General features: G+C 47.3%; 1 protein-coding gene across 2 annotated transcripts in view; it reads right to left on the reverse strand.

Annotated features, from left to right (window-relative positions):
* Positions 1-23,014, reverse strand: part of UVRAG (UV radiation resistance associated) — a 406,695-nt gene that overhangs the window by 245,605 nt on the left and 138,076 nt on the right. The window lies entirely within an intron of this gene.

Consider the following 23,014-nt stretch of genomic DNA (forward strand, 5'->3'; position numbering starts at 1 on the left):
AGACCCTAGATACTCCCAGAGACAACATCCAGGGATAGTTACAACATACAGACCGCTGAGCCTGTATATCAGGCGAGGTCGCCCCCACACACCACTGCTCCTGCTTGCCTGCCGCTGCCTTGCCTCGTGCTTCCTTCGTTTTGCCTGCTTTTTGCCCGGACGACCCAGCCGCCGCTGGGCCGCCCTTGTGACCGTTTTCCCGCCGCTGCCTCCCTGTGGCCCCGCCCCCCTCCTACCCATTCGCCCCGGCTCCCTACTTATGACACCCACTCCAACACGCAGCGTTGACGCGCAGCGAGCGTGCAGATTGTGCGCCGAAGGCGCGCCAAAGGCAAGCCCGTCTGCGCCCGTCTGCGCCTGGCCTGCGCCTGGCCTGCGCCCAGCGCCAGGACCCCTGGTCCTCCCCGCCGATGCAAGATGACCCGACTGACCTACGACGCCGCCACTCTCAACGCACTCAATGCCGGCCGGACCCACGCCTGCTGCCGAGCCACCCCGAGACGCACCCACGGACCTTTCACCCACTGTACCTGCAAGTTCACCTGCCTCCGAACCCGTCCCGCACCCGCCAAGACAAACACCTGCAGGAACCACCTCAAGTGCATCCTGCTCAACACCCGCTCCGTCCACAGACACGCCGTGGAACTCTGGAACCTCCTCGACGCTACATCACCGGACGTCGCCTTCCTCACGGAAACCTGGATGAACGCCTCCTCTACACCCGACATCGCCATGCCATCCCGGACGGGTACAAGATCATCAGGAGGGACAGCATCAACCAGACCAGAGGAGGCATCGCCATCATCCACAGGAACACCATCCGCATCACGACCGACGCCAGCGACTCCTATGCCGCAGCCGAACATCTCCACTTCCAGATTCACACCGACCCTAAGACGACCCTCAGAGGAACCCTCGTCTACAGACCCCCAGGACCACGCACACAATTCAGCGAAGACATCACAGACTTCATCAGCCCACACGCCCTCCCCTCCGCTGACTACATCCTCCTAGGGGACCTCAACTTCCACCTGGAGAACAACAAGGACCGTAACACCACCGCCCTGCTGGAAAACCTCGCTAACCTCAGACTCAAGCAACTGGTAAACACCCCCACCCACTACGCCGGCCACACGCTTGATCCCATCTTCTCTTCCAGCAAGTACATCACCTTCAGCCACGCCACCGGACTCCACTGGACCGACCACAGCTGCGTCCACTTCAGCTTCAAAAGAACCACGACCAACCACCACCCGCAACAGGTACCTCACAGGAGCTGGAGCAAGATCACCGATGACCAGCTCACCACCTCCCTCAGCCAGAGCCCACCCGCCAACACAACGGACCCCAACGAAGCAGCCCGCAACTTCACACAGTGGCTGACCGCCTGCGCCGACGACCTCGCGCCACTAAAGAACCCTCCCAGCAGACCCAGAAGCAAGAAGGCATCCTGGTTCACCGACTAACTCAAGGACTCCAAGAAGACCTGCCGCACCCTCGAGAAAGCCTGGCTCCTCGACCGGACCACCGACAACATGACCGCCCTCAAACACGCTACCCGGAAGCACCACCAGCTCATCCGCACCACCAAGAAGAAATCCCTGAAGAAACGACTAGACAACAACTCCCACGACAGCAAAGAGCTCTTCACCATCGTCAAGGAGTTCTCCAACCCCAGCACCGGCACCAACGACATCACTCTGTCACAAGACCTCTGCGACTCCCTCGCCTCGTTCTTCCACCGCAAGATCGCTGACATCCACAACAGCTTTGGGGCACCACCCACGCACCCAACCGTCGAACCAACGCCCCCTGACCGCCACCCTCCGCACCTGGACCACGGTGACCACCGAAGACACAGCCCGCACGATGAACACCATCCACTCCGGATCACCGACCGACCCCTGCCCACACCACGTCTTCAACAAGGCCGACTCCACCATCGCACCCCAACTCTGGAACATCATCAACACCTCCTTCAACACCGCCACCTTCCCGGAGAGCTGGAAGCACGCCGAGCTCAGCGCCCTCCTGAAGAAACCTACAGCGGACCCCACCGACCTCAAGAACTTCCGCCCCATCTCGCTCCTCCCTTTTCCTGCTACAGTCATCGAGAAGATCGTCAACAGACAGCTGACCGCCTTCCTCGAGACGAACGGATCCCTCGACCCCTCGCAGTCCGGCTTCAGAGCCAACCACAGCACCGAGACCGCCCTCATCGCAGACACCGACGACATCCGGACCCTGCTCGACAAGGGGGAAACAGTGGCCCTCATCCTCCTGGACCTTTCCGCTGCGTTCGACACTGTCTGCCACCGCACCCTAGTCCAGCGCCTCAGCAACATCGGTATCCAAGAGAAGGCACTGGAGTGGACCATCTCGTTCCTCGCCGGAAGAACACAAAGAGTCCGCCTCCCCCCGTTTCGCTCCGAGGCCACCAAAGTCATCTGCGGCGTCCCGCAAGGATCTTCACTCAGCCCCACCCTCTTCAACGTCTACATGAGACCTCTTGCAGCCATCGCACGCCAGCACAACCTCAACATCATCTCTTACGCCGACCACACCCAGCTGATCCTCTCCCTCACCAGAGATCCCAACACCGCCAGAACCTGCCTACACGAAGGGATGAAAGACTTCGCCGAGTGGATGAAGGACAGCCGCCTGAAACTGAACTCGGACAAGACGGAAGTCCTCATCCTGGGATCCTCGCCCTCCACCTAGAACGACTCCTGGTGGCCCCCAGCCCTGGGCACCGCACCCAGGCCAACCGACCACGCACGCAACCTGGGCTTCATCCTGGACTCCTCCCTCTCGATGACCAGACAAGTCAACGCCGTCTCCTCATCGTGCTTCAACACCCTGCGTATGCTTCGCAAGATCTTCTGCTGGATCCCGACCGAGACCAGGAAGATTGTCACCCAGGCACTCGTCACCAGCCGACTGGACTACGGAAACGCCCTCTACGCCGGAACCACAGCCAAGCTACAGAAAAGACTCCAGCGCATCCAGAACGCCTCCGCCCGACTCATCCTGGATGTCCCCCGACGCAGCCACATCTCCAGCCACCTGAGGAACCTGCACTGGCTCCCCGTCGACAAGAGGATCACGTTCCGGCTCCTCACCCACGCACACAAGTCTCTCCACGACCTGGGCCCCAAGTACCTCAACGACCGCCTGACCTTCTACACGCCCACTCGCCAGCTACGGTCCACCAGCCTCGCCCTCGCAGCCGTTCCACGCATCCGAAGAGCCACCGCCGGAGGAAGATCCTTCTCTTACCTGGCTGCCAAGACATGGAACTCCCTCCCCATCCACCTTCGGCTGACCCAGGACCATCTCGCCTTCAGGAAACCACTCAAGACCTGGCTGTTCGAGCAGTAGCATACCCCTTCCCCCGAGCGCCTTGAGACCCTCCCGGGTGAGTAGTGCGCTATACAAATGGAATGATTGATTGATTGATTGAGTGTAGGGAAACTCTGCCTCGAATGGCTACAGAAATCCACACTGGCAGAAATTAAGCAACACTTGACTTTACTTAAAGACGGTGCTGACTTGTGTGATTTCATAATGGGACCACGCAAACAGCGTCAAAAACGTTTCATAGCGGCCGGTATATACGCTGCATACAACGAAGCTTGGAAAGAAACGCAAACTGAAACAGCAGAAAAAATACGAGAAATTGATCGTATTAATTTGGAAAAGTCACTTTCTGTTGTGGACAATGGGTTAATGACTCTGTCCTCCAGAATATATTCACTGGACAGTATTGTATCATCTGCTATTGATATAATAGAGCAGGACTTACTAATGTTACAACATGGTCAGTCCCAATTACGTTCTATTGTACAGCTTGGCTGGACGTTGCAAAATCTGCGTTCAGGCTACGTACCATGGCGTTTAATCAACACAACGTCATTATTCTCTATCTTTAACCTTACTGATAAACAAATCAGTTTGGCACAAAAAGGAGCAGACTATACAATTCTGAGCATTGAAAAACTTGAGAGATTACCATTGACAATGTCAGAAAGACCTGTCATTGAATGGATAATACAAGGGATAATTACAATTCCGATAACAACTTTCCAATTTAAATACTGCCAAGAGTATATACCTGCGGGCCAGTATGAAAGGTTGGGTAAAGGATACATTAAGTCATCATGGAAATTGCCTTACACACACACGTTACAGTGAAAAGAAACAATGTATTTCTTAGTGGTGACAATTGTAAACGATCACTAAGCGGTATACTTCTGTGTCAAGGTATTAACTTGCATGGGCCTGTGAGGGGACTTCAAATAACCTTTCATGTCACCAGCACGGCACACCTGCAACGCAAATAGAGCCATTCTTTAGACAGCTTTCTAACGGGAGCTATATTCTAATAGTGGACCACAGCTGTTGTGGCATAGTGCCAGGAACAGCCTATCTCGTGAGCATGAGTTCCATGGTCACTTGCTGTATGCAAGTATTGTATCCAAACAGCACTCCAGACACGGAGGCGAAAATGTGACCTTCTTTGAATATCTCTTCTATTCGAATTGATACTTTAAGCAGAATGAAGTCTGTTCTTTTACAGACAACTGTGCCCTTAACGTCATCAAAAGAAACGTATGATCTGCAAGTTGCAAGGACAACGGCAGAGATACATACCCTTTTATCTACAAATTGCCCTGTGCATTTCGCAGAAATGCGAAGCCAAATCCTAAATATGTCAGATACCAGTGGTATCCCACACATATTTAAGAAAAAAATTTCGGGACTGTTAACACCCTTCAAAACAGTTTTGGGCATTTTTCCTAATTTTGTCCATTCTGTCTTTGGCGGACTACCACTTCTGTTGGGTCTCGTAGAAGGAATTTTATTTTTGATACTTCTGCTCCGATATGGCAAGCCAAGTCGCAGACAAGACTCCAGCAACGATGGAAGAAACGATCCTGGCTATACGCTATCGGGACCGCATAACTAAAGTCCTTGGATTAGCCCGGCTAAGAGATCTGAATATGACCTGGTTTCTTTCATTCAGACCCATCTGGCAGAATTGCATCTTACCTGTGCTTCGATGTATGCTATGCGGAGAAGAATGCGTGTTGGACGTCTGGCTTACACTACCAACAACAGTACCATTGGATACAGATACTTTGCTAAGTCATGTAACGGCTCATGCATCGTGTTGTCCCCAGCGCCTACCCATTCTGATGACGGCATACGTTGAAACTTCGCCACTACGATTAGGTGGTAGTGAAGTACGAGATGAGAGCAACATCACCCAGGTACGACCTTCTGTGAGCATTGCTGATCCTGACATCGATGATAGCAATCATTCTCACGACTGCACTGTTGCGGCATTTTCAAACTAGGTCGAACTTTCACCTGAAGCGGTAGACCACTTTTTTGAAAGTCAGTCTGAAATGATGTTCTCCCCTGAACAGAAAGAATAACTTTTTAAGCAGCAAGCACACAGCGTTCCCTGAACTCTGAATTCGGCCTTCAGCTTTGATAAACAAAAACTACTGAAAATATTTGTAACTATTTTTTCCCCTGAAAGCGAAATAATTTTTTTTTCAACTTCCAAAATATTTACTTTTTCTGGCACATGTACTCTGCTTAAAGTAGAACTATTCTTAAAGAACAGAGCTTCTATTTTTAGGAACTCTAGAGACAATATATTACCTCAGCCTCTAGCACATTTACAGCAACTGTATTTATATGTGAGGGAATGGTCTCGACCTTCTTTTCTGTATTAAGAGCCATTTCATGTGTAAATTTTGCAAATCATTCAGCTAATATATATATATGCATCGTTTTAACTGAACGATTACACTGCTTGAAAAGCGCACAGCACCAATAATCATTTTCATGTATTTCGCATACACCATTTCAAATGCAAAAAAATGTATTTTGGGGTGAGTTGGAATACACATGCACCTTTATATGTTTACTATTGCTTAGTTTTAGTAATGATGGACATTAGATCGTGGAGTGGGTATTGTGTTTTTATCTAGGAACCTAAATCGATATTTCTATTTTATGCCCTTGTTCGGTTATAATAAATAATATCCCTATAAAGGCATAGGAATCATATCCATATTTAGTCGTAGCCCATGCAGTCACATTAAGCAAGGCTACTTCCCCGGACTCCTAGAAAGCACAACGAGTTCTCTAAACAAACCAAAACTCCAGCAACCTGGGAAATCCCCATTGCTTTTGTTTTGATTTCATCCTAGAACTCCTATAAAGCACTGTAAGAACGGCCAGTTCTTAGTGACATCTTTATTGACGTCTTATGTCCAACCTTACGTCAAACCAGGCACCTTTCAGGTATAAATATACCAACGTTGCCCTAAGCAAACACACAGTGGTGGTTTTGGAGCAGAGCAGCTATCTACTTGCCCAAGAGCCCAGCTGATGCGAGAGCCCACGGACGCTGCCCCTCCCCTTTGACGCACTGAGAGAGACGCTGTCTTTTCTCCTGCCGAGAAATCCAGCTCCGGTGTTTCCAGATACCTTCGCGGGTTACTGGGATATCGAGTCCTAAGAGAGAGATACAAGACCTCCTGCTTTCTATTACCAAGGTACGGAACTGACAAAACCCTTAAAGAGAATTCTTGAGTCAGATTCTTGGCAAACCAAACTTAACTTAAACTGCTACTTACTTACTCCTTCCCACGTATTAGGCTTAGGTCAGGTACACCGGGGTAGGCGTATTTAGAAGCACCAGTTGAGTTCGTTAGTCAATGTATATATGTATGTATATATTTTATCTATTTTAAAGTATCATATGGCTAAGAAACCATATCAATGCTTTTACAGTATTTTATAATCCTCCTTTTACTGTACGCACTTTACTTTACTATGAGTATTGCAATTGTGGCAATTCATTTCTCTTGCATGAGAAAGAAGACTGCTCAATAAATAACACCTTTTATTGAAAACGCCAGTCTCTCTTTTCTCTGCACTCTGGTGAAACTAAGTATGCACACTTGACTGAGTGAAATAGCTGTCTATTGTTTTCACACGACTCTAGAGATACACTCTTATTCTGAGGGAGCAAAGGTGTCATGTTTTATGGTTGTCAGAAGCTAATCCCTTCTTGTCTATCCCGTGAGGTTAAACTCCTCCTCGTTCATTCGAGAAAGTTTCTAGTGACCTCTGAGCTAGCTGGCAAACCTTAAGTCTAATATAGTCAGTAGAGACCTAGATGACCTCAGTCCTACGTCTACACTGCTGTTTACATTATTCCAATGCTCAGAGCCTATTGGGAATATAGGAACTACACTACAGGTCTAAGCGAGTTTTAGCAGGAATCTTTTATGATATATTTAACAAAACCATTATTATAAGGTATCCCAAGTGTCAGATGCTTATGCTATCTCATGCTAAAGTGATAATGTACAGTGTGCACAGTATATACCCTCATCTCTGGCATACCTGTGTCACTGGTGTGTGGGGCATCTGGCCTGTAGATTATAAGAACGATGTAAGTATTCGGGCAAAAGATCAGAGAGATAAAATATCTACAAGTTACTCCAGTTAATATTGGGGCTGTAGTGTAGTTCCTATATTCCCAATAGGCTCTGCGCATTGGAATAACAAACGATAGTTTAGACGTAGGACTGAGGTCGACTAGGTCTCTATTGAATATGTTAGACTTAAATATGAATGCCAGTTAGCTCAGAGGTCACTAGAAACTTTCTCGAGTAAACAAGAAGGTGTTAACTTTCCTGAATAGACAAGGGATTAGTTTCTGACAACCGCATAAACATGACAACTTTGCTCCCTCCAGAATAAGGAGTATATCTCCAGAGTCGCGGAAACAATAGACAGCTATTTCACTCAGTCAATCGTGCATGCTTAGTTTCACCAGGAGTGCAGAGAAATAGAGAGACGGGCGTTTTCAATAAAAGTGGTTCTTTATCCCCTTCGACCCTCATGACGAGCTCAGCTCGTCATGGAGTTGCCATTCATTTCAATGGAAATTACATGGGAAGGATGGAAAAGGCCTGAGCATCCAAGTGGTTATTGAGCAGTCTTCTTTCTCATGCAAGAGAAGTGAATTGCCACAATTGCAATACTTGTCATAAAGTAAAGTGCGTACAGTAAAGGAGTATTATGAAATAATACTGTAAAAGCATTTATATGGTTTCTAAGCCATAAGCTACTTAAAACGGATAAAATACATACAATGATAAAAGTTGACTAAACGTACTCAACTGGTGTTTCTAAAATACGCCTACCCCGGTGTACCTAACCTAAGCCTAGTACGTGGGAAGGAGTAAGTGGTATATAGTTTTAGTTAAGATAGTTTTGCCAAGAATCTGAATCAAGAATTCTCTAAGGGTCTAATCAGCTCCGTACCTTGGTTATAGAATGAAGGAGGTCTTGTATCTCTTTCTCAGGACTCGATCTCCCAGCAACCCGCAAGGGTGACTGGAAACACTGGAGCTGGATTTCTCGGCAGGAGAAAAGACAGCGTCTCTCTCAGTGCGTCAATGGGAGGGTCGGCTTCCTTCGGCACTTGTTTCAGCAGGGCGTCGGGTAAGTAGATAGCCAATCTGCTCCAAACCACCGTGTGTCTGCTAAGGCAGATGCTGGTATATTTATACCTGGAAAGTGCAGAGTTTGACTTAAGGTTGGACATAAGACGTCACTAAGAACTTGCAGTTCTTTCAGGACTCCAGGAGTTCTTTGACAAATCAAAACAGAAGCAGGGGGAATTCCCGGGCTGCTGGAGGCTTGGTTTGTTTTAAGAACGCATTGTACTTTCTAGGAGTCTATGGGAGTAGCCTTGCCGTATTTGGACTGCATTGGCAATAAATAAATATGGATATGATTCCTATGCCTTTATAAGGATATGATTTGTTATAACCACATGAGAGCATAAATCGGGAATATTTAAATAGGGTCCTAGATACGTTCCTCACAGGTGCATACCTATTCATCTCAAAATGCCATAATGCGCCTGGAATCAAATTTAAAAATCTCAGAGCCTTATGCTCAGGATAAGAATTATCAATTTGTAATATCGTTAATGGGGGTACCCCTTATATTTAGAAGATAAGTATGGATAACCTCCCAACTGATGTGCCCGTCCGGGTGACCAACAAGACAGTCCAATATCTGGATCGTATCTAATCACATGACCCAGCGTGCACCAAAACGCCTTTTACATATACAGGGTAGTAATCATACCTTTTTTATGCAGAAACAAAGTCTCCAAGTTTTTAAATTAGATTAGTTCGACCTGCACCATGTAACGTCGTCTTCCCCCACAGCAGTTGCTGCGTAAAATATCGTATCTCCATGCTGTAACGAAACGACAAATTCCAAGTCCCCACTTAATATAATGCGGCCCTCACGAGCGGTAGTGTCTCATTAATATCTCATCGAAATATCCTACCGACTTACCCGAAATAGCACCTCCGGTTCCGTATTCAAACCTCACGGCCATCAGTAAACGCCTCAAACGTGCAAGTAGCGTTTCAATTGAAATACGTTCCCGCGGAGTCAGTGTCCTGGCGTCCATTCATTGAAATTAACATAGGACTAATGCTTCATACCATAGCTCTCGGTGACAATGAATATTCCAAGCAGTCACCATCTTAGGCATGGTTAACCTGTGTTCGTCAACAATAGAAAAAGGTGCCCTCCTTATCGGTATAATCGATATGAAAGTCGGCTCATCGTGTATATTATGATACATCAGAGCCCGAATACTACATGCACCATTCTGGTGAAATATGAATTCCTAAACATTCTAAATTAATAGTATTATTTGGGGAGATATTAGAGGTCCATATATCTCAAAAGGTAATTAGGACAAAACCCATGCGTCCAGACTTCCAAAGTTCGCGAAGGAGATGATAGAAAAGTCGAGGGCGGTTTGGGTTAGTATCGTTCCTAGTGTAATGCAAAATATATTTTCCCAGAGCAGTGTTGCTGTATATCCTCAGTAGTGTAGCTAATATGTATTTCACCCTCACGTGTGGGGAAAGTACTTTGCTAAGATAGTAAGCAAATGTGTGGTTAGGAAATTCAGAAGCAGTGTGTAGTAACATAGGGGAGATGTATATAATCATTGATAAACAAAATTCATACATATATATGATGACATTGTTATTCATTGTGACAGTTGCTAGTCCCCCAAAAAGTAATGAAGCTCATGGTCAAAATTGAGACCCTTTTCAACTGCCTGTAATTTCATAATCCAGAGTGCCTCTTTGCGCCTGAGGTATAGTTCAAGGTTGCCACCCCTCTGGTTGGCTTCCACTTTTTCAATACCACAAAATGTACCACGCATGTAGTATTCGGGCTCTGATATATCATAATATACACGATGAGACGACTTTCATATCGATTATACCGATAAGGAGGGCACCTTTTTCTATTGTTGACGAACACAGGTTAACCATGCCGAAGATGGTGACTGCTTGGAATATTCATTGTCACCGAGAGCTATGATATGAAGCATTAATCCTATGTTAATTTCAATTAATGGACGCCAGGACACTGACTCCGCGGGAACGTATTTCAATTGAAACGCAACTTGCACGTTTGAGGCGTTTACTGATAGCCGCGAGGTTCGAATACGGAACCGGGGGTGCTATTTCGGGTAAGTCTGTAGGATATTTAGATGAGATATTAATGAGGCACTACCGCTCGTGAGGGTCGCATTATATTAATTGGGGACTTGGAATTTGTTGTTTCGTTACAGCACGGAGATACGATATTTTATGCAGCAACTGCTGCGGGGGGAAGACGACGTTACATGGTGCGGGTCGCACTAATTTAAAAACTTGGAGACTTCGTTTCTGCATACAAAAGGTATGACTACTACCCTGTATATGTAAAAGGCGTTTTGGTTCACGCTGGGTCATGTGATTAGAGACAATCCAGATATTGGACTGTCTTGTTGGTCACCCGTCTGGGCACATCAATTGGGAGGTAATTCATGCTTGACATATCAGCTATAAATACGGGATCGGACTTATCTTCTAAATATAAGGGGAGCCCCCATTAACGATATTACAAATTGATGATTCTTATCCTGAGCATAAGGCTCTGTGAGTTTTTATAATTTGATTCCAGGCGCAATATGGCTTTTTTAGATGAATAGGACACCAAACGCACTGCACCTCCGTACAATGAGTAGTGTCCATGAAAGTAGGAAAGTGTAATCAAACCTGTGAATATTTTAAAATCACAGGTTTGTTAGGGCGACAGGCACACTGCAAATTGGGGTGGCTTCTGAGTCTGTGCAGGGGTGCAAGGTGGAGGGGGGTTGTGTTGGGAACATTGGGGGCAGGGAGGGAAATGTTTTGGGATTGTTCGTTTTTTCTTTTTCAAGGCAAAAAACTTTCACTATCTCTGACATTGGTGTGATGCTCGTTTTGAGTTGGAAGTTCATTGTAGATTTGGATGGGGGGGTGGGGGGTTGAGGGTATTGTGCTGGAATGTGAATGGGTTGGGTGATCGGATAAAGAGAGGGGTGGTTATGCAGCTTTTGCGGCGCCTTTTGCCTGACGTTGTTCTGCTACAAGAGACGCACTTGATTGGGAATACTTGTCACGCTCTTAATAGACGGGGTTATCGTCTTGCTGCCTATTCTGGGTTTACATCTAGTTCTAGAGGGGTGGGTATATTGCTTAGGACTTCCCTCCCCTTCGAGGTTGATGATGTGGTCCTTGATGCCAGGGGTCGATATGCCACGCTTGTTGGGCGGTGGGAGGGAAACACGGTTTTGTTAGTGTCGGTGTATGTTCCTCCTGGCCTACAATCCACGACATTTGCTGACCTGGGGCAGATGGTTTTGGGTCTCCCGGAGGGTGTTTTGATATTGGGTGGTGATTTTAACTCCGTCATTTCTGGCAGAACGGATCGCTATCCGCCCAGAGACCTTCCTGCTGCGCAATCCTGGTTGGGTGACTTTCTGGACACATTGGGGCTTTTAGATTGTTGGAGGCTAATGCATCCAGGGCAGACTCAGTTTACCTTCCATTCGGGAGCACATGGTAGTCTTTCTAGACTGGATTATATCCGGATACCGGCTGCATTGTCCCCTTCGATTGGAGAGATTAGACACCTGGCCCGGGGTATATCAGACCATTCCCCTATCTGGTTTCATTTTAATCTTAACACAGGCGCTGAAGGGAGGGTGGCCCCGATTAACCCCTGGTATCTTCTTAACCCCAAAACTCGCACTGAACTGTTTAAATCATTTGATCTGTATTTTGCGGAAAATGTGGGTTCTGTGTCCTCGCCTGTTTCGCTGTGGGAAGCCTTCAAGACTGTTATCAGGGGACAGGCATTGTCGTTGATTGGGTGTGCCAAGAAATGTAACAATGAGGCAATTGTTCATCTCGAGACTAAATTACAGAATTGGAGACTGCATTGGAGCGAGATGTGACTCGAGAAGCATTGCATATTCTCCACCTTAAACAATTGGAATATAAAACTCTGGTTACTGATGCGGCCAAGGAGATGAGTAGGGAACAGCAGGGGCGGCTATATGACGTGGGTGATAAAGCAGGGAAATTGATTGCCTGGCTAGACAGAAGGGAGAGAGCGAGTCGTGTGGTTCCGGTGATTGAGAAATTGGATGGTGTGCGTGTAACGGACCCTGTTGAAATTGTTGAATGCTTTGCTGACTATTTCCGAGAGGTGCATACCTCGGTGTCCGACAGGCCCGAGGAGGATTCTCAGTTGTTGCTTAGAGATATAGCACTGCCATGTTTGTCAGAATCCGATAGGGATTGTTTGGATGCCGCGCCCTCGGTGGATGAGGTGGCTCTCGCGTTGCGCTCCATTCGTTCCGGCAAGGCTTTGGGTCCCAATGGCCTTCCTATAGAATTGTATAAATTACGCCCTGATACTCTAGCCCCCTATCTCCGAGATATGTTTTTGGCTGCACGAGAAAATGGCTCCCTCCCTAGGGACCAGCGTCTTGCGACTATTGTGGTGATCCACAAGGAGGGCAAGCCACGGGATCGCTGCTCGTCTTATAGACCCATTTCGCTCTTAAATGTGGAGCCTAAGATCCTCGCCAAGCTGCTCTCTAATCGTCTGATTACGGTGATCAGCGACCTAATCCATCCGGATCAGTCGGGTTTTATCCATCATCGTAACACGGCGTTAAATTTGCGACGTTTGCATGGTGTTCTCGCGAGGGCCCCGACGTTGCGTGAACCGGCCATCTTGGCGTCCTTAGACGCCACGATGGCCTTTGACACAATCGAATGGTCGTATCTCTGGGCCGCACTCGCCAAGTTTGGATTTGGCGCTGGCTTTATTGGTTGGGTCAAACTCCTGTATGAAACGCCACTGGCGCAGGTGGTGGTTAATGGTCGTGTTTCCATGCCTTTTGCTCTCGGGAGGGGCACGCGGCAGGGTTGTCCATTGTCCCCGCTTCTCTTTGCTCTTGCGTTGGAGCCACTCGCCGCTTGGCTGCGGTGGGATCCTTCGATGAAGGGCATACGTTGGACTCTGGAATTTGAAGATCGTATCTCCTTATATGCGGATGATATTTTATTGTACCTCACATCTCCCCAAAAAGCGCTTAACGTATTGTTTGACGTGCTTAACTCCTTCGGGAGGAACTCTGGCCTTGTTATCAATTGGTCAAAATCCTATATCTACGTGCTCGCGGGTGATGTCCCTCGTTTACAGCGGGGCTGTCCCATCCAGTTGTCGCAGTCTGGTTTTAAATACCTGGGTGTGTTTATTTTGCTGGATCCGGCGGTTCGCTACGAACGTAATTTGCTCCCCCCACTCCAAAGGCTGCGCTCGGATGTAGCGCGCTGGCGTAGATTACCGTTGTCTCCCTTAGGGCGTGCGGCCCTCTTTAAAATGATGTCCTTACCGCGGTTTCTATACGCACTTCAGAATAGTTTTGATGTAATCCCGTCGAAATATTTTCGGGAGGTAGAATCGTTGCAGAGGCAATTGCTGTGGGACGGACTTTCACGTATCGCTCTTTCAAAATTAACTCTTCCCTGGTATGATGGCGGCATAGCACTTCCGGATATTCGTAGGTATTATTGGGCTTCCCAACTTGCTGCCATCAACCACGGGATGTATGGTCCGGCATTGAATCCGGCTTTTGAAATGGATAAGTGGCTGCTCCCGGGTGGTGACTACTACAGGGCGCTTTACTCGAGACCCTCCCGTTCACAACTCTCGGGACTTACCGCTATAGCCGTGCGGGTCTGGCATCGTGCGACGGCAGCTATGGGCTGGAATGATAAACTAACTGGCGCAACTCCGCTTTATGCCTCTGCAAAATTGGGTTGCCTATGGAAGACGAAGGGATTTGATAAATGGGACACGATCGGTATTAGTAAAGTGCGTGATCTCTGGGTTAAAGGAGGGGTGAAGTCCTTTTCGGACCTGCAAGCGGAATATAAACTGAGTGATAGGGAAAAATGTTGTTATGTCCAGGTACGCCATGCTTTAAATTCTGTGTTTCCCGTGTTAGTGATATTCCGGAATCCTCCCCCCTTGAGGATCGTGTTTTAGAGGGTCATGTGCCAGACAGTACTATCTCATTGTTTTATAAAAAGATGATTAATAACCGATCGAGTTTGCTTGATCGCCTTCGTGAAGCCTGGATTGCTGATGGCATTGAACTAGATGATGAGGACTGGCAGTCCGCGATTTCCTCTCCCAGGGAGGTTGCGATTCCGGCCCGCCTCCGTCTGGTCCAACTCAAGATCCTCCACAGAATCTATGTCACCGGCCCCCGTCTGATCCATATGGGCTATTCCACGGATGGCTTGTGTAGGCATGGTTGTGGTCTCCTTGGCACCTATCTCCATATCATATGGGAATGCCCTGAGGTGGTGAGATTTTGGAACCGTGTACATGATGTGATGAATGAAGTAACGGGTGTTTCGATGTTGCCAGAAGCCCGGCAATGTTTATTTAATGTATGGGGTCCGAATGATTATGACGTGTTGCAGCTCCAGTGGGTGACTCTTGCCAACATGGTTGCCAAGCGGGATAATGCACAATTGTGGGGGTCCCCGAGGCCGCCTACAGTGACTGCTTGGAAAGAGAATGTGGACTGGTGCATGTTCAGAGAGAAGACGGTATATATAGCAAGAGGCAGGCCCAGAAAATGGGGAAAGATTTGGGACTAGTGGAACTCATACCGGGGTGATATCTGTACGCCCCCACTCGCAGAAATTCCTAGTCCTTCTCATTCGCCCTGACCTGCATTCCTTCTAGCTGTGGTACATTGTGCTGTTTATATGCAATTTTGCCTTTGCCCCCCCCCCTTCTCTATATTCGAAGAATTTTCTCTCCTGCAGTCATGTATCTCCCGTCCTCCTTGAGCACAGACCTAATGGATGTACTATTGCTGTATTGCCTTGAATGTATGTTGATATGTTTTCGTTTTTTCTGTTTTATGTAATAAAAAGTAAAAAAAAAAAAAAAAATTACAGGTGACTGAATCAACAGAATAGGACAACAGAATTTTCGCCACCCAGGCCGCTACATTGGCCGGGACGGAAGTATAACCGGCCGAAAGGTATGCACCTTGTACAGCCCCAATATTACCAGGAGTAATTTGTAGATATTTTATTTCTCAGATCTTTTGCCCTAATACTTACCTCGTTCTTATAATCTACAGGCCATATGCTCCACACACCAGTGACACAGGTATGCCAAAGATGGGGGTATATACTGTGCACACTGTATATTATCACTTTAGCATGAGATAGCATAAGCGTCTGACACTTGCGATACCTTATAATATTAGTTGTGTTAAATATATCATAAAAGATTCCTGCTAAAAATCGCTCAGACCTAGAGCGACACACAGTATCGCTCAATTTGTGCCTGAATCCATATGCATATAATGTTCTATCTCACCAATTCACAAAATTCGGGTGCTTAATCTGCCTCAATATTGGGACTGCGGGTCTCTCCTCACAAATGAATTTTTATGAAATATGTGGAAAACATATGTGTGATGTTGTCACATCACATTGTACATATGTCTTTCCAGCCCAGACGAAGTCGCGGGTGACCAACCCAACTAGCGACGAAACACGTGTTGGCGGGATCAACTGGAATAAAGAGAAAAAAAGATTGAGAAGAACAATTGCAGCCGTTTTGTGTATATATAATGTTATGAACATGATGAAATGGATTTATGTGTGCTAAGACATTGCAATAAGAATACACATGTCATTGCACAAGAAGCAGAAGTTGCAGCCCGCAACATGTAGCGGCATGATAGCCTAGTCGCAACTGAGCTCTGAAAGCACACTGAACACTGTATACATACTCATTCGATCACTTAATATCCCTTTTGTTTTAATTTATTATTTGTTGTTGTTAGAGTGCGGTTGAACTGTTATGAAACTTAATATCTAATGAACATGTCAAACATCTGCATATATATATAATTTTCCTTACTTATGAAACGTTCTCAGATGCCACTCGAGAGCCGAGTCCAGTTATGTATAGCTTTAACCTGTAAATATTATTGTTTTCATGCATTGTCATGCGCAGATATGTGAATGTGAGTTATACACCTTTATTCCGACCCTCCATTGGAGATGAGACTGTGCGGGCTACAGGAGCCCAAGGCTACTTATTACTGTATGAATACCATCACAACGCAAACGAGAACGACACTGAAATCATAAGATGGTAAGGCCCTGACTTACATGTATAGTGCTGTCGAGTAAACGGTACTGTGACTGAAGAGAAGTAAATGTGGACGATTGTATACTACTGTATTGGAAAAAATTAAAAATGCAATAAGGAAAATTATATGTTTAAAAAATACGTTTCTCCCAAACTGCTTCACTCGACCTTCGTCGGTCTGATCACTGGAACCTAAATACCAGAGAGCAAAACTGGGAGAACGAGTTTTTTTTTTTTGTGGTTACAGCTCAGGCATGGAACAGACTGCTGCTCGAGTAATGCCTGGAGCCAAATATCTCAAAATTTCGCAGGGCTCTATAAATCTATTTGTTTACATAGGCTTTGACAGAAGCCACAAAGCATGCGAGTTGCTGTAAAAAGAGGGCATTCGTTTGCTAGCACCGGGACACCCTCAGGTAATTGCACACTCTATGAAACGAATAAATAAATAGGCGGAAGCCTACCATAGACTGCATGCTTTGGGTCTTCAGGGAGTAAAGCATATTTTGCGACTAATTTATTGTCATGAAACGAAACTGAGCCAAACAATGGTTGAACCTTTGCATGTTTGACCAGGTAACTATATAATTTCTAAATTGTTATTAGCTGCACAATAAGCAGTCAAAGTCACTTTCTCAGGTCTTTTGCTATTACCATGATTAAGCTCTTTCTTGATAAGAGAAACATTTAGCCCCGAAAAAGCACTGAAATCATGAAACACTATCACCAGAAAGTCACATCAGTGGACACAGTTATGATGGTGAAATACCTTTGTATTACTCTACAAGGCTGCACAGAGATTAAGAGTTCAAGAAAAGTAGTATGTGCGCTGTAGATGACACTATAATTGAGTTTAAGAAAGGTGACATGTGTCTAAGGTAGGATCAGTACTGATATTTTTGCACATTATATCTGGCTAATTACAAACAACCAGAAGGGACGAAGGAGGACAGTCTTAGCGTATCACCCATGGGAATGGTCAATAAAGCCAGGAACGGGTGAAGCATTAATCTTACAATAAAAATGCCCTCACAGACCTCAGGTTCTTCACACTCTGTGAATGTCATACTTCTTGAATGCACTCTGGTTTGTCTCAATATAAATTTGTTATGTTCAGCCAAGATTATTTTGACTAAGAACAAAATGAGAGATTTACTTTCCTCATAAGGAGTAAATGGTGATAGTGTTTCATGATTTCAGTGCTTTTTTCGGGGCTAAATGTTGGGGACCAAGAAGTAAAAGTAGTACAATCTTCTGCTCCTTTCTTCCAGGGATACCATCTGTCTGGGTCCTTTGTTCAGCAAGACCAGGGCCTCTGTCTGCAAAATAGAGACTTGTTCCAAAGACAGAGGAAAGGTCTCAACGGAAAAGGAAGGAGAGAGGGACTTAGCCCGTGCAGATCTACTTTATGAAATAACTAGTGTTCTATTGTGACGGACTTTCAATTGGTGAAAAAGTCAGACCGCCACACCTTCACAGGACCAAGGCAAGCGCTAGTCTTTTCACTTGTCAGCTAGATTATTTCAGTTCGAGGGGGTTCCAATAATGGCACTGTGACCGAATCCTTTTTTTTATTTTTTTTAAGTATTTTATTGGTTTTCAACCCAAACAACATCCCCACATACAAGGCCCATCATCAATACGGGCAAATGATGGGATACAGTGCTTACAGACATTGGTCACAGGTAGGCGTGTGCTTACATCGATACATCAGAATAGGCGCCTCAGCCTACCCCTCATGTTCTAATGCTAACACCGCAACCTGCATCCCAAACCCCAAGCAATATTATGTGGAGAACATCGTGGAACTCCTGCCAGTTAAGGCTCTTGCACCCCCCTCCCATCTAACCCCCATCACATACTTTAATCCAGAATGTCCAGTCATCCGCAACATGTCAGGATGTGCCAATATCTCAATGCGTGTGGGCTGCTACTCAATTCTCTCCATATCCTAGCCCATCTCCACTACCCACCCAAAGCCTAGCTATAATCAGTGTGCCTCAGCCTCTTCTTGAGGTACCCCCAAGGAGTCAGTATCCGATTCCGGCTCCGGCAGTTTCAACAATGCCCCCAGAGCTTCCCATGCTTGTGCACTTTCCATCGCCTTTTCATTATTCACTCTTCTTGCCTGCTGGAGCCTGACCATACTCTCTCTAGCCGCCCAGCTCATGAATTCCATTTTCTAGCGCTCTATACTAGGGCCCCGTGTGGATTTCCATTTTCTCGTTAGTTCTCGTTTGGCCAACAGTAACCCCAGGTCAATGAACTTACTTGTTATCTTCGTTCGCGCTGTGTGAGGGTACCAGTGCAGTATGCATGCTCCCATATTAGGTTCTATCTGTCTGTCCGTCACCCCACAGAGGTCCCCAACCACCTCCTCCCAGTTTGTGCCGAGCTGCGGGCAACCCATCATATGTGGGAAGTACGCAGCAGTCGAGCGCCATCTAGGGCAACACGCGGTGTCCACGTTAAACTATTTATTTATCTGTCCTGGGGTTAGGTACGCCCTATGAATGATATAGAAATGGATAAGTTGTAATCTAGCATTCCGCGTACCCTTCCACGGCCTTTCCACTAATTTAGACCAAGTCAATTCAGGTATATGTCTTTCCCCAGATCTACCTCCCATTTTTCTCGCAACCGAGTCAGTGGCTGAAGACCCTCCCCCACCATTCGCCGATACAGGCACGTTACTGCCTTTATCGTACCTGCGGCCATTACTACATATTGGCATGTCGGGGATGTCTGCGGTTCTAGCAACCCTTCCCACCAGTGTTCCTGAATCGCTGCCACCATGGCGTCATGCAGCAAGAAGTCCCCCCTGGGCAATCCATATCTATCCTGCAGTGCCTGATAAGGCAAGAGAGCACCCCCCTCGTACAAATCTCCAATCATCTGTAACCCCAGGTCTTCCCACTCTGCTAATGTCGACCAGTCCCCACTGTGTCGGAGGGCCATACACATTCCAAGAGGTATTTCCGGAGCGTACGGGTGAGTCCCGCCTACCCTGCATCTACTTCTATTCTAGCATGCCCTTAGCGCTTTCTCTTCAGAAGTCAACCCGCAGCTTCTGGCCCAGAACCACAAAGGACAGCACATGCCGTGGTAACCAACGATCCACTGGAAAATCCAGTCCCCTGAACTCTTGAGCAACCACCTGCGTAAGCCACTGTAGCTGGGCCGCCAGGTAGTACAGTTCAATGTATGGGGTTGCCCATCCCCCCTCTGCTCTAGGTCTCATCATCGTGGTCAGGGCCACCCACCTCCTACCGCTCCCCCATAAAAATCATCCTACCATAGTTCTGAGCATCTTAAACACCCGGCCCGGAATCCAGATAGGCAGCGTCCGCAAGTAGTATAGGAGTCGAGGTAGCACCACCATTTTCAGAAGCGCCACTCTCCCTGCCACGGAGAGTGGCAGAGCACTCCAAAATGACATGCTTCCCCTGACCCCTCGCACTGCCCTCCAGTAGATCTGCTTGCTAGTGATAAATAATAATTTCCAGGTACGGCAGGCAGCAGGGCTCCCATCTTATTCCAGTTAAGTTGTCGGGGATTCCCATTGCTTGATGCGCCGGGAACAGGCTAGTCTTCTCCCAATTCACGCACAGCCCCGATGCCATACCAAACGCCCGCAGCAGCACCGCCGCCCCCGCCAACTCTGCGCCAGAGCCCGCCAGGAACATCAGCAGGTCATCTGCGTAGAGTGATATATAATGCATGTCACCGCGCACTTCCAGCCCAGTATAGTGCCTCCCCGACCTAGCTCTCACAGCCAGGGGTTCAAGCGCCAGTACGAACAACAGCGGAGAAAGCGGGCAACCCTGCCGTGTTCCTCGACTCACTGTGCAGGAAGCTGACACCGTCCCCTCCGTCCGCACCCAAGCAGTCGCCGAAGTATACAGTATTTGAGTCCACCTCACGAATTCCTCCCCCAGTCCCATCCTGCGCATAGTCTGAAAGAGAAATGGCCATTCCAGGGTGTCAAACACCTTCTCTATGTCCACTGAGAGAATCGGAGCCGACAGTGCCAAGTCCTGGCAGGTCTCTAGAATTCGCAGTAGCCGTCTCACATTAAGAGCGTATTACACTTAGGTATAAAACCGGATTGATCTTGGTGTATCAACTGTGACATACAAGGGAGTAGGCGCAATGCCAATATCCTGCTTAATATTTTGTAGTCAGTCGTCAACATTAACAGCGGATGACACGCCTTCATATCCGTAGCTTCCCTACCAGGTTTCAGGAGAGGGATAATAATAACCTCCCTGGTGGTCTCGGGCAACCTCCCTACTTTGTACGCCTTCCGATAGAGCAATTGCAACCGTGGAGCCAAGCAATCTACATATTTGGAGTAAAATTCTATAGGGAGGCCGCCCACCCCAGGCGTTTTGTTGCGAGCCAGATGTTTAATCGCACTCTTAATCTCCCCTATTATAATCTCACTGCTCAGCAGATCCCCCATCCTCCAGATATCCCCATATATCATCAGGGCCCTGAGTCAGTTGGCTACTGTAGAGCCCAGTGTAATACTCCAGGAACAGGATGTTTGTCCCCGATTGCGTGTGCATCATCTCTCCAGACGGGGCTGCCAGGCCCAGGATTGGCGTGCCCCGAGGCGTGGATCAGCCAGCCACGCCAGCAGCGCGCTTGATTTGTCCCCCTTAGCATGCATCCATGACCTGTAATACTTATAGTCCGAGGAGCGCAGACTCTCCACCTAAACCACCACTGCTTCTCTAGCCTCGGAGACTTCGGTCTGCGCCCCTAGATTCCCCGGCAGGGCCCTCTCCGTGACCCGAAACCGGCCTTCTGCCGTCTCCAGGTCAGTCAAAATCGTTTTCCGTACTCCTGCCACTTTACTAATACAGAACCCCCTAGTCACAACCTTAAATGCATCCCATTCGAGTGCCAATGAAGTCGCAGTCCCCTCATTCTCCTTAAAGTATTTTTCAATTCTCGTCCTCAGTTCCTCCCCAAAGACCGGGTCTTCCAAAGCTTCTGGTCTGAGCCGCCAGGTCGGTATTAACTGTGACCGAATCCTTGGAGACAACCTGGATGATCGCAGGTAGACAACAGAATGCATTGTGGTCCATGACTTCTTTTAGGTCTTGAGACCACAGCATGTGGAGGCACAAAGGTGTGAGGCATCAGATCGGAGCAATCCTTAACCCCTTGGCCGCGGCGGTAATTGCGACGCGGTGCTAGGGGGGGGGTCGCACGGCGCCGCCATGCTCGTGACGGAACCACTCTGTCACGAGCCGCGGTGGCGTTGTGCATGTGACGGAATAGTTCCGTCATGTCCCCGCCCGCTAAATAGAACGCGCCGCGCAGGCGCGAAATCAGCGCCATGCAGGTGCGGTGGCCAGGCCGTGACGGAACCATTCCGTCACCAGCACAGCCCCACCGTGGCACGTGACGGAATGGTTCCGTCACGAGCGTGGAAGGGGTTAAGATGTTCCTTGTGACCTGGCAGAAGGCCCAGATAATAACCGTGTTGGCAGATGAGTCTGGAGTTTTCTGCAGCTTCAGAATTGGCCATGAAGATGAGGTGGAGCATAGTATTGGAGAATGGTGGAGTCACAAGAGAATAGGATTGTTTCCTCAAAAAAGAAAAGCATTTCTCCGTCCTATTGCTTAATTCTGTTTTTTTGTGGGAAGACATTTTGGGAGATTCTTCCTTTACAGGACATTTACCAGTAAAACGATTGAATGTCATGTGGATCCTATAAAGACATTCACTTGCAGCACTTATGGCACGGTTCATACCCTTAAACCTTTGCATGAAACATTTGATCCAGTCACCAAATATTAGTTCTAGCAGCTTCGGCTTGGATACCAGAATTTATATCATTGTGTGTGCTGCCAGAAACGCGAACGACTTTTGAAATTGAGCTAGTTTTTCTATAGACTTGCTATTGTCTCTATGTTTGGGCACAGAGCACAATTCCTATCTTTGAGTCATGGTGTAATACGCCAAATATTATTTTTGTGTTTTCCTTTTTTGTAACTTAAGACTGAATACAAACGAGGTAGCACAATCGTTAGATTTTTTTTATCACAGTGGAGAAATAATTGACAAACTCCACGTTCATTATTTGCTGCAAATTTTCTGTGGCAGTTGAACAATAAGAGAAAATAATAGTTTCAGCCATGGCCTCTTATGGTCAAACGATTGCTTTTCTATTATGAAAGGAAGTGCTCCGAATTTTCCAGCAGCACATGCTCACCTTCAAACTCACCAAGGAAAAAACTATCTGAAAATGATGGCCAAGTACTGAGGAGCTGGAGGTTTCAGGTCAGCATTTCACTGAGTAATACGGTGTCCTTGTATAGAAGAAACAACAACTTTCCTTCC

Source organism: Lissotriton helveticus, chromosome 8 (genome assembly GCF_964261635.1).
Source record: "Lissotriton helveticus chromosome 8, aLisHel1.1, whole genome shotgun sequence".
Classification (NCBI taxonomy): domain Eukaryota; kingdom Metazoa; phylum Chordata; class Amphibia; order Caudata; family Salamandridae; genus Lissotriton; species Lissotriton helveticus.